This window comes from Megalopta genalis, chromosome 11, assembly GCF_051020955.1.
Source record: "Megalopta genalis isolate 19385.01 chromosome 11, iyMegGena1_principal, whole genome shotgun sequence".
Classification (NCBI taxonomy): domain Eukaryota; kingdom Metazoa; phylum Arthropoda; class Insecta; order Hymenoptera; family Halictidae; genus Megalopta; species Megalopta genalis.
In genome coordinates, this window is record NC_135023.1 from 13,528,468 (window position 1) to 13,541,222 (window position 12,755).

General features: G+C 37.9%; 1 protein-coding gene across 1 annotated transcript in view; it reads right to left on the minus strand.

The window, feature by feature from the left end:
• LOC117226179 (uncharacterized) overlaps positions 1-12,344 on the minus strand; it is a 320,981-nt gene extending 308,637 nt beyond the window's left edge. Inside the window, exon 1 of the mRNA XM_076525093.1 lies at positions 12,084-12,344. The gene's annotated coding sequence lies outside the window, so the exon portion shown is untranslated. The remainder of the gene's footprint in view (positions 1-12,083) is intronic.
• Between the last annotated feature and the right edge of the window lie 411 nt (positions 12,345-12,755).

A 12,755-nucleotide genomic window follows, 5' to 3' on the forward strand; every position in this document is an offset into this window, starting at 1 on the left:
CGTTAAGGAATTTGCTAAAATTATTAACCGAGGAAAGAAGCAAATCTTTAAACGGCTCCTGTCTCTTGCAATTGGCGCGGAAAAATTCGCAGCTTGCTAATCACCGTTATTTAGCATCCCCTCGGCCTTTTTCTTCCGCGCCCTCGCACCGCGCTTCTCGTTAACCTGCCACCTCTTCTTTCGATCACGTTAACCCACTTCGGCTTTTTGTTTATAATTCGCGAGACAGACGGTCGGGGATGGTGAAAGTTTCGTCAGCGACAAACGGCGTTTTCATTGAGAGGATTTTAATGAACTCTTCGCGGCGAACGACTTCGCCCGTTGAACTAGGTCGGACGATGGACAAAGAAAATAGTTTTAACGAGCAGAACGAAGACAGTGGATAGCGCTTCGATCGCCGACTTTTGCTGGGAAATTTTATTCTTCTTCGGTGGAAAATGTGGCGGATTTATAATTAACTCGTTGTTAAACAAGGCAGCGAACATCGAACGAAACCTGTAAACGAGTCAGCGTTTTTTGAAATGCTACAGTGAAAGGAGTCTTTTTTTACACGGGATTGCATTCACTTCAACTGTGTTTATTGTTTCGGATTCGAATGGCATTCGAATGGCAATATTTTGTTCGCGAAGCTGTAAACATATTTCGCGTGTGAAGCTTTAAAACTATTTCGATTCCGAAGCTTTCAAAATATTTCGTTTCTGAAACCTTAAAAATATTTTGCTCGTGAAACTTTAAAAACATTTTATTGATGAAAAAGTCAAATAAAAGATTGAAAATATGGCTCACTTCTTTTAGACGGTTCTAAAAACCTAAATTACATGTTAGTTCAGTTTGTAATGTGAAATGAAGCTTCTTTGCCATGTCTGATCACTGACGACCCATTCTACTTATATGGATTATTCAATCAGCGATACTTCCATACTGATCGTTAGATTCCGGATTTTATGCATTTATGACAGAAATGAGTATGTCGAATGCAATACTGAGACGCCATTGGAAAAATTCAAGGATACCGTTACATTATTTTCAACTTATTATAATTATTAAATGAAAAAAGACGTTCTCGTGTAACTTAGATTCCTTACAATTAACTTAGACAATTTCTATCTTGCACGAAGATCCACAGCCTATTAATCACTTTTATGCAAATGCTATTATGCTCCCGTTATAAATTATGGTCCCTACTTTATGCATATCGTTAATTTATTTTATACAGAAATTTCTATACAAGTACAGATGCTTTGATAAAATTCCATAAAAATAAAAATCGCTCATCTCAAAGAATGCTCATCTCATCCTAAAATATATCTAGACACACTAGTAAAACAATTTCCCAATTATGCAACTTAAATATAATGTCCAAAATGTATTTAAAAATTGAAAAAAAGCTATGTACGATAGCACATGTTTCACGCGAATATTTAGACAAGCTTAAATGCAGCAGCTCTCCTTCCACATGTTCAACAAATTAAATAAAAATTATTTGCCCGGTTAAATTGATACAAAACCACCTTATTCGTCGTGACATAAAAAAATTATACGGAATAATAAATGGAATTCTAAAATTCCAAGCGACCGTCCGTTTCGAACTAACTCCGTGGCAAACAAATTTTCCCTCTCACTACTGCTTTATTTTAGCAGAAGGAACCGCGGTGCGCTCGATTGCACCACGTGTCCTCTGTCATACGGTGCCGGTGTAGTGGGGCGGGGAGGGAGGGTAGTCATAATGCTTCCGGCGGTAGGTACATACCATAATTCTTGCTTCCCGCTCCGCCTATTATTCGGTTATTTCGCACTCGCACGTAAGTGCTCCGGCTACGAAAAAAGGAATTCCCGCTTTCTCATTCGGGCAGAGATCAAACCATCCGCAATGGGAAACGCGGCGATGGTGTACTCGTACCACTTCCACCGCTCCGGTAGCACTATTTTTTCAAGATGTTCGCGATCGGAATTAATTTTACCGCGAGCGAGCAAACGTTCTAATGGCTCGATTTTTTCTTGTTCGCATAACCGGGAACCCATTAACGGGTACTCCCTTCGAACGGCCCCCTTTCCAATGCTCTCCGAACCCTGAATCCATTCAATCTTCTCGTTTCACTCGTACTTCTTATTTACCTTTCTGTTTTCATGGTGCACCGTACGCTGAACAAAAGCGGTGCAAATAGTTCCTTTTGCATATAGCGCGCGTCGGCGTATGCAACGTCATAAAGGGCCGTAAAGAGAAATTGCGAGGAGTCCTTAATAAATTCAGTTGATATTTTTTGGCGATTTTTGCTGAGATTAAATTTAATTAAATTCAACTGTGATATTAAAATGTGAAGTAGGGTAGTGGGGCCCGTTACTGTGGGGTCATCAATTGCTCCGACTTTTGTTCGGTTACTGTTGAGTTGAAATCATGAAATTAGATTGTGTTGTTTTATAACGTTGAAATCAGCGTATTTATTTAGACTCAACGCCATTTTCTAATATAATTAGTCTGCAGATTTTTATGCATTTAGGACAGAGACGGATATGTCAAGTACATAATAGTTAACACTCTAGAACAGAGCTTGGCGTTATCCTGACTGTTTCGAATAAATATTTATGTTATATACATAATATAAATATAATATAATTCCATAATTAATAATAATTCCATAATATATATATGGAATTATTATTATTATATATATATCACAATGTACTATCTAATAAAACCATATATAAATTACTTCTCATGTCACAGTAAATGGCCAACAAATTTACTCATAATTCCATGAAGGAATTGATTGTAAATACTACTCTAAATAATAAAAAAAAGTATACGTTATACCTATATTATTATTTATTATATTTATAATATATATTATTATATATATTTATATTAGACTCTCAAAAGAGTATTTCCAAATCCAGCAACTTTGAAGCCAAACCTGTTGAACCAATCAACATGACCGGCTCGGTGGGTTCAGTTTAAATGTCTGCATCTCTCAGTCAATTGATTTGGCATGAGAATCCGGTCCACAAATAAGAAACAGGGTTTAACGAAACAGCTTGCCGACGAAGACGATTACCAGGATAAATCGTGGCCGGCCCGCGTAAATTCATATCCGCCGTAATCAGGGAAGCACACGGCGATCAACTAATCACTCAATGAACAAGCAATAATCTCTCGCGAGGCTCGGCGTCGTCGGCGTGAATTCCCACGCTAAAAAATCTCGTTAAAAGGAGCGACGGGTAAAGCGCAAGGCGAGGGCGTGCGAGCCACTTCCTGCCCCCGTTCAAAAGAAATAAAGTAACACGGGGGAGGGGACCGCGGTCGAAAGAAGTAATTAAACCTTGCCTCGTGTTCCCGTGTTCGCCCCGGCTTTCATCTCTTTCAGTCGAAATTCATTGGTGGTCGTCGAGGGAGAAGTTTCCGTTTAAAAACGCAGGACAGTTTTTCCGGGGTCCCGGTGAAGAGGATTCGAAGGAGGCGAGAGGACATCAAAGAACGTTAGAACAACCGGACTGCCGGCGGTACTGGTCTCTCTCTCTCTCTCTCTCTCTCTTGGAAACCGCATCGCCGGATTTTTCAACTTTTCTCGTCGGATCTGTCGCGAGCAGGAAACGACGACGACTAGGAAGAAGAAGAGAGAGAAACACGTGGATGGGAGAAACGAGGGAGATCGAAACTTTTTCACTGGATAGAGAGAGAGAGAGAGAGAGAGAGAGAGAGAGGGAGAGAGAGAGAGAGAGAGAGAGAGAAGGGGAGGCGGCGATCAGAAGAAGGAGAAACAAAGCGAAGAAAAAATAGTCGAAGGCGTCATTCGCGAGAAAGCGAACGAGAGGAGAGAAGCTTGCCGCTGATCCTTCCAGGCGTGAATCGTGGTTGGTTCGAACTTTTAATTACCTGGTGCTTAAGAAACGGTCTACGAAGAACGAGCAAGCTGGAAAAAAAAGAACGAGGAGCCCCGGCGAAAGAAACCGAAAAATAAAAAGGAAGAGGGGAGGGAGGGATTGAAGACCGGACGAAATGGCCTGCGGAACGTGTGCAAGAGCAACGGGAAAACCGGTCCGCGTTTGTGGAACAGACTTAAGCAACCACTCGAAACTGCTTCCCAACAGGAACGAAAATCATTCGAGTATCCTTCGCGCTGCGAGAGCCGGAGAGCTACGCCCGCAACTTCCACGGAGCTCGGCTTTTTTCAATTAATTAAACCCAGAACACTCGGAACCGCGCCCCACCACCCCGCTCGGTCGATTCATGGCGATTTATAAATTAGTCGCGAACCGGTTATTGGAATCGGCTTCGCGGCGGCAAATGTTTTTCTTGTTCGTAACGGTTCCGTGTGATATTAAAAAAGTTCGATAACGTGGGCGGGTGGGGAGGGGCTGAAGCGGCAGTCCGGAAAAGGATTTTTCGGATATTTAAACAATTTTCCTGGCGAGCTTCCGATTATTTAGGAGTTCCGGCTTATTTGTCTTTCCGCGTGCTGCGGAAACGCGAGCTTTCAAAGGCGGTATGTGACGATTATACTGTTGGTCTTTATGCGAAATAAAGATTGTTTAAGCTAATTGTAAGAAATTTGAGATAGTATGGCATTCCTCTTTTAATAATCGTATTAAATTAAAGATAATGTAACAGTTCCCTTGAATTCTTCTAATATCGTTACAATTTTGTATTTGCTCTATTAATTTTTCTCACAACTGTATAAAATCCGCTGTCTTGCGATAATGCTTATTATGATCATATATGGTAAAATATTTGAATATTTTTTTTGTGTACAATTAGTGTAATTATCGTCAACTTTTGTTCAATTATTTATTTAGATTTAAATATTAATTTTTATTCTTGATTGGCATGTTGGATGGATTGTATTTTTTTACTTCGTTTTATAGTAAAAGTTTAATTTTCCACGTTTTTATTATTCTACACACTTGCTAAGAATAAAATACTGTGGATGATTACATTTTACATTATTTATTTCGGTTCTATTGTAACCCCAATTTATTAATTGTTTTATGAAAATCATTGTGCCTGTTAACGCTAATCTAATGCGTGTTCCAAATTTCGCAACTGTCCACGAAATACTAGAATATATCTTAAATTATTAGCGTTTATTTCATTAAATAAATTACTTTAACTTGGCAAAACATTTTAGTTTGCTGTGCCAGAAAGTATCGAAGATACTAGTCATTCTTTTAATGGAAATGAAGCTGAATTTTAAATTAAATATTTTGTTATTTCATTCATAATTTCAAATTGATAAATTAATTATGTACGTCGTTGTTAGTTGAAACAAGCACACTACGTTGTGACATTTTGAAAGTTTCTGTTCAATGTTATCACTTTACGAACAAAATTACTAATCTGCTACTTACATTATCTACGTAAAACGAACGTCCATAATGTTCATCACTCACACTTGACAAAATTATACACGAATTACTAAAGAATATTCGATTACCTCGATGATCGAATTAAATTCATACAAATTATGTTCAGACAATAACACAATATTTATTACGATAAATGCAATAAATAAACAGACGAATTAAAAGCATAAACTGTTGGAATCAATACGAAAATAAGATAGCAAGGTTATTTTTGAAATTCGATTACATCAAGGATCGAATAAATCCATTTAACAAATGCAATTCATGTGCGTTCAGTACATGCTAATAGAATATTCTCGCAGTAACGAAAATAGAATAAATAAATGTAGAATGTGATGTAATAAATAAACAGGTAAACAAAACATAATGTGAAATCGACGAGAAAATCATTTCATAAATCTCGTCGTATCTTTATGATAGCAGCCCGACGTTCCAGCGACAAATCTCAGCGTGGAATCGTTATTATTTCCGGTATCAGAACAATGTATGCATTTCCGACAGATAAAACTCGCGGTACACGTGCGGACGCAAAGCTGGCAACTGATTTTTCGTCGACCCTTCCCACACAACTTCGTTGCATTTCTCAGCGGGCCGGGATCGGTGTATATTTAATTGAAAAACATGTAATTCGTAATTTCCCGTGGGAGACGCCCGACGCGTCTTCTTGATCGTTAAGCTCAGCGGCGGGAAATTCGCGAGACAATTTTGATATTCCGAGCTTTTTCCCTGTTCGCTTTTTCTCCGTAACTTTAAGTCTACTGATCCGCGTGGGTTCGAGTACTTATTCCTCGAGACGGCTTACGCGAGTATGGCAAATGCAATCATTGCAAGCAACGTAGAATTTTCTTGGCGCGTAGATTATCAAGACAAATCGTTAATCGAGATAAAGTGAACGAAAATTGATAAGCGGAGTAAAGTGGAGAAAATTCGTAAATCGAAATAAATCAGAGACGAATTTTGAATCGAAATAAAGTGCAGAAAAATACAAATTTAAATACGTTTTTCCTGGATCGCAAAATTGTTGAGCTGTAATTTGAGTTGTTACATTTTTGTATACTAATCGAACTTATAATTGTGTGAAATTGTTTATTGTATCCACAATTCAAATTTAAACCGCAATATATTGTGAACGATAAATAAATGTCAATTATCGATTTGTTACATTGCTACTAATGTTTAATAAGCCACGTAAAATCATGTAATGTTAGTTCTCTTTAACTTAAATCCAACAGTAATATCTTTGAGGGGAAATTAACAATATTGGAAATTTTAATTTGATTAGAATTCTAATTTAGAATTCATTCATTACTGTTATAAGAGCAGGAAAACATTGTTCATAAACCGACGATATATATTTCAAAAATTGAATGATTCATACCTTACTGCACACTTTATAAATCTTTCAAATATCCATGGCTCAAAAGTTTATAAATAAATATAGGATGTAACGAGTTATGAAAATGTGGACAAGCCATCATTGCGAATAATCTGCCTAAACTAAAAATCGAAAAAATTGTGCGCTCAGAAATATGTAATAAAAAAACTTGTACCTATAAGTACGTTACATTTTCACTCTCTCTCTCTCTCTCTCTCTCTCTCTCTCACACTCACTCTCTCTCCCTCTGTCTCTCCCCCCCTCTCTCCCTCTCTCTCTCTCCCTCTGTCTCTCCCCCCCCCTCTCTCTCTCTCCCTCTCTCAGCTGCATGACTATCCAATAGATATTCTTCATCCGCGGTTCTTTGTGGCAGAAAGGAATGACGGATTCTTTAGCCGCAACGAATATCGACGCCATAATTTCATGCGTTTCGATGCATTTAAATGAGAATGTTAAAAATTCGTCCGCACACGTAAAGCTCATGCCGCAGTTGCTTTGCAAGTGGTAGGAGAAAAGGTTTTTGCATTCTGCATTAAACGCGGGGTCAATAAAAGTGGAACAGTATTTTCGTCGACGTTTCCTTCTGGCATAAATACTGTATCCCGTTCGCTTAAAAAACCTGGCGAAAAATCCATGCTTTGAACTCTTTTCGGATATTTTTTTTTGAGAAGAGAGTGGGGAGGGGGCCAGGAAAGACCTTTGGCAAATAAAATGGTTGGAACGGATGGCTCTGTCGAATCGCTGGCATTCCGAAAGGACTTTATACGTGCCCCCCTTTTTCGAAAGCTTTCCGCCATCCAAGTTTGAAGTTTCCTGTAATTTTCAAAGCCTCCGCCGAGTCAGCCATGCAGTAAGATTGTAATAAACGCATCAACTGAGTTCGCAGTGCTTACGCTGCAGTCAAACAATTCGCGACAACGGAATATGAAGGTGAAATCTGCAAAAAATCCGAGAACAACTGGATAATACAAATTGTATTGTAGAAATTATAGCATTCCGTCAATTCAAATATTTCAATTCCTGTTTTGGCTTCTATGAAGTATTGTATCTTCTGTCAATTACTATATTTTCTATAAATTACTATATTTTCTATAAAATACCATGTCTTCCATAAATTACTATATTTTCTATAAATTACCGTATCTTCTGTAAATTACTATATATCTTCTATAAATTTCTGAAATTATAGCATTCCGTCAATTAAAATATTTGAATTCCTATTTTGGCTTCTATAAAGTATTGTATCTTCTGTCAATTACTATATTTTCTATAAAATACCATATCTTCTATAAATTACTATATTTTCTATAAATTACCGTATCTTCTGTAAATTACTATATATCTTTTATAAATTTCTGAAATTATAGCATTCCGTCAATTAAAATATTTAAATTCTTATTTTGGCTTCTATGAAGTATTGTATCTTCCGTCAATTACTATATTTTCTATAAATTACTATATTTTCTATAAAATACCATGTCTTCTATAAATTACTATATTTTCTATAAATTACCGTATCTTCGGCAAATTACTATATATCTTCTATAAATTTCTGAAATTATGGCATATAGAAATTATAGCATTCCGTCAATAAAAATATTTAAATTCCTGTTTTGGCTTCTATGAAGTATTGTATCTTCTGTCAATTACTATATCTTCTGTCAATTACTATATTTTCTATAAAATACCATGTGTTCTATAAATTACTATATTTTCTATAAATTACCCCATGTCTTCTGTAAATTACTAAATATCTTCTATAAATTACTGAACAATAAACTGGATCTTTGGCAAAATTCAAATTTATTACCTCGATTGCAACAAACTGATGTTATTGAAATTGATTTCCTTCAACAATATTAATGAGTCGCAAATAACGTTATCCTATCTCTGAATGCTTCTGTTTTTCTGTCTTCTATTCTATCTACTTAATAGCAACAATTATGTCTTTAATAATTAAAACATACTATGTTTACCGCTCCGCAATACAATTTGAAAAAATGAAAATACTCTAGAAGACTCGGTTATTTCTCAAGATTCATTTTAAACAACTAAAAAGCCACGCTATATTCTTGACAACGGCAACATTTTTCTCATTTCCAGAACTAAAGCTAGAACTAGAGAATGTTAACGACAGAAGCCACATGTGCAAAACAAAACCAGTACTCTTCCATTTGTTAAGACCATAAATCACGTAATACGAAAATGACTATATATAAAATCGAGACGCACTTAAATGTTATTGTCGTTACTCTAAAATCCTGCGAATTCCGACGTTAAATTTCGCAACGAAAATACATAAAACTGCCACAGCGAGTTGGTTAGATTTTGAATTATTGAAACGCCGGTTCTCTCCGCCTAATATATTTTTCATGACATTTGTTTTGCGACAATATTGCGTCGAACAGGTCGCAGCGGTTTTCTATCGCCGCGAGAGCTTTCGGCGTTTCAGCGTTATCAATTATTCGGGACGCTATCAGTTCTGTTTCTTTCTATCTTACTGGCAACAACATCCCGGTAAACGGCGGAGGGCGGCTCGCTTCTCGGAAATAAGAGACGTAAACAATTTGCGGGGGAAAATGCGGCGTAGCTTGGCTCGCGCGCACGCCAGGGAATATCGGGTCGTTTATTTCCCCGTCCTGTGAACCATCTAGCCTAAGATAATAGTTCGCTGACCGCGAATAACAATTTATATGGAACGTTCTTTCGGGGTCACGGAATTGCAGGAGGCGTCTAGTCTGCGCCGCAATTACCGCGTTCGATAGTCGAGACATCCCTTGCTGACATTTATCAAGATTCGTTCTAGACTTGTCACTAAAAAGCTGGCCCGAAGAGTAGATAGTACATTTCATTAACCCGAGAAAGATAACCTACGTCGCAAAGGCGCCTGCGAAGACTGTTGATTTTTGTTAATTTTTCATAGAGGTCTAGTGATTTAAGTTTAAAATTACTTAAAATATAAAAAAATATAATATAAATGCATTTTATTTTTACAATAATGCCAAACCTTTAAAATGACTAGATTAACTTAAATAAATATCCATTGTTAGTATAAAATTGACGCCTTAGAAAAGCATGCGCCTCTGAAGCGTATGGTTATCTTTTACGTACGTTGTCATATGGTTATCTTTCTAGGGTTAACGAAGCCATGGCATAGTCGTGGAATGCTTCCATTTTTCTGAGAATTATATCTAATTTATCGAATATACCAATAATTTTTCTTAAAATCATTAGAGCAATTACGGGTTAAAACCTCACATCGCTTTTATCGTAATTTGCAGAGTGGTAAGTGAATCTGCTGAAAAGAGTTCGACGTGGATAAAAAAACTGTTGGATCATCGGCAATGCACTTTATAATGTAGCGATCGACACCTGATCCTCTACGGAGGACACACTCGCCCGAGTGTTACATTTTTCCATGATAAAGTTAAGTGCGGGTATCGTAAAAATGTATAATGAGATATGTTAAATAGTAAAATGTTTAAAGAAGAAATCAATATGGTACGAACTCAGAATCGAATAATCAACAAACATGAAAGCCGAAATTGTGAATCCTTGTTCCGTAAAGTGGAACGTGGAATGCGCTAAAGTTTCACGTAACGCAGTTTGACAAACGAAATTCTACTACCGCGTCATTGAAACCTAAACTCTGCCCTACGATTATCCGTTTCGCAAGGATTAATATAACTCTTCCGATTCCAGCAACTAATTGTGAAACACGTCATTGCCTGCTTTCATAGCCCCGCGGTCCGATAGTCATCGACTTCGACAATCAAAAGCGCATAATCGACTCGAAAAAAGATCACGCGATTAGAAATATCGCTGATGTCTCGTCCTTAACCCTAGAAAGATAACCATATGACAACGTACGTAAAAGATAACCATACGCTTCAGAGGCGCATGCTTTTCTAAGGCGTCAATTTTATACTAACAATGGATATTTATTTAAGTTAATCTAGTCATTTTAAAGGTTTGGCATTATTGTAAAAATAAAATGCATTTATATTATATTTTTTTATATTTGAAGTAATTTTAAACTTAAATCACTAGACCTCTATGAAAAATTAACAAAAATCAACAGTCTTCGCAGGCGCCTCTGCGACGTAGGTTATCTTTCTCGGGTTAAGGACCAGACGTTCATCGTCGACGTAGATTTTCGTCCTAATGAATTTACCAATGCACTCATATTAATCTCGGATTACTTTACACGTGTTTATATCATCGCGAATTAAATACGGTTTCATTGATTCTTCAACTTCCATTCAATAAAGCCTCCGCGGAATGCGCTTAATTAAAAATCCTGGTATTTCAATAATACCCGTGCTTGTGCAAAAGGAATTTAATATGCGATACTCAGATTTCCACAGCTGGGGCGCTGTCCTGCCGAGAAGATGCGAAGAAAAAAATAAACAACGTCGTACTAATTCTTCTTAGAAATATCGACGATTCCAATGGATAAATATCACAAGTCGATTGTCCAAATATCAGCCATGTTAAAACGTGTACACAAAAATATAAACACCGACAAAGCACCAAAGCAGCGTCTTTGTCAAATCCTAACAATACCAACAAGAATTTAAAATAATCGGATACAGAACTGCTCATTAGGATATCCTCTATTATGAAACCTCGATCACGGATTATAAAAGTTATATACATCATCAAAATGATAAGGCGTCTTCGTCGAGCCTCGTCGATGCCAAAAAGAGTTCTAAAAGATTGAAAAATGCATTCGTTACAAAATCCTCCATTCCAAAACTTCGTGGTTAAAGATAAAAAAGATATACACATCAACAAAACAATAAGGCATCTTCGTCGAGCCTCGTCGATGCCAAAAAAGGTTCTAAAAGATCGAAAAATGTATTCGTTACAAAATCCTCCATTCCAAAACTTCGAGGTTAAGGATAAAAAATATATACACATCGACAAAACAATAAGCCGTCTTCGTCGACCCTCGTCGATGCCAAGAAAAAGTTCTAAAAAAAACCGTAAAATGAATTCGTTAAAATATCCTCTATTCTAATATCTCGAATCAGAAAAGTCAAACACATGAACGGAGCACATAAAAACCAAAAATAACAAAGAGGACGATCTCGGGATTAAAGTAATGAAGACGATCTCGGGAATAAAATAATGAAAACGATCTCGGGAATAAAATAGTGAAGACGATCTTGGGAATAAAATAATGAAGACGATCTTGGGAATAAAATAATGAAGACGATCACGGGAATAAAATAATGAAGAGGACCTCGGGATTAAAATAATGAAGACGATCTTGGGACTAAAATAATGAAGCCGATCTCAGGAATAAAATGCTGAAGGCGATCGCGTGAATAAAATAGCTACGTACCCGAGTTCGCAATAATTCCCGAAAAGCCGGTAGCCGGGCTGGTTGGACAGTCAGCTGTCCGTAGCTTCACCACTCGAGCACCATGTATCGCGATCGTATTTGTGATACTGAACACGGTCGAATAGACGGGACGACGATGTCCCGTGAGCACATGAGAACCACAAAACATCCACGGAGCACAACGGCACACGTCGACTCTGTACTCGGGATCGAGACGATCGAGGGGGTAGGGGACGCTGCGGCACGTTCGTTCTCGACGGCGGCCGGTGGCGAACTACCCTTCGTAACGCGCGCGCCACCGTCTGAAGCGCGTCGCCGGCTCCGGTGTCGCGGAGGAAGGGACGATCCGCCGGTATCTTTTTGTCGCGGGCTTTCTTCGAGGTAAACGCGCGTGAAATCGTGATCGCGTATGGTTCATTGGGCTGGGGGTGTTCGTGGCTCGTTAGCGCCGCCGAGATCGATCATATATCGTAATTAACATGTCCGCGGCCCTTTGCCTCGCGGCCCTTGCCACGAGGGGAAACTTTATTAGCTGTACGCACGTGGTTGGTGTAAGTTTATTATCTCTGTATCTGTGCTCGCGAGTAAGCAGATACCCGGCGCTGCAAATTGAAACGAGGTTGTCTCGGACATTATTCGAAGCAACGTGTTATTTCGTGTTTCAGAATTGTT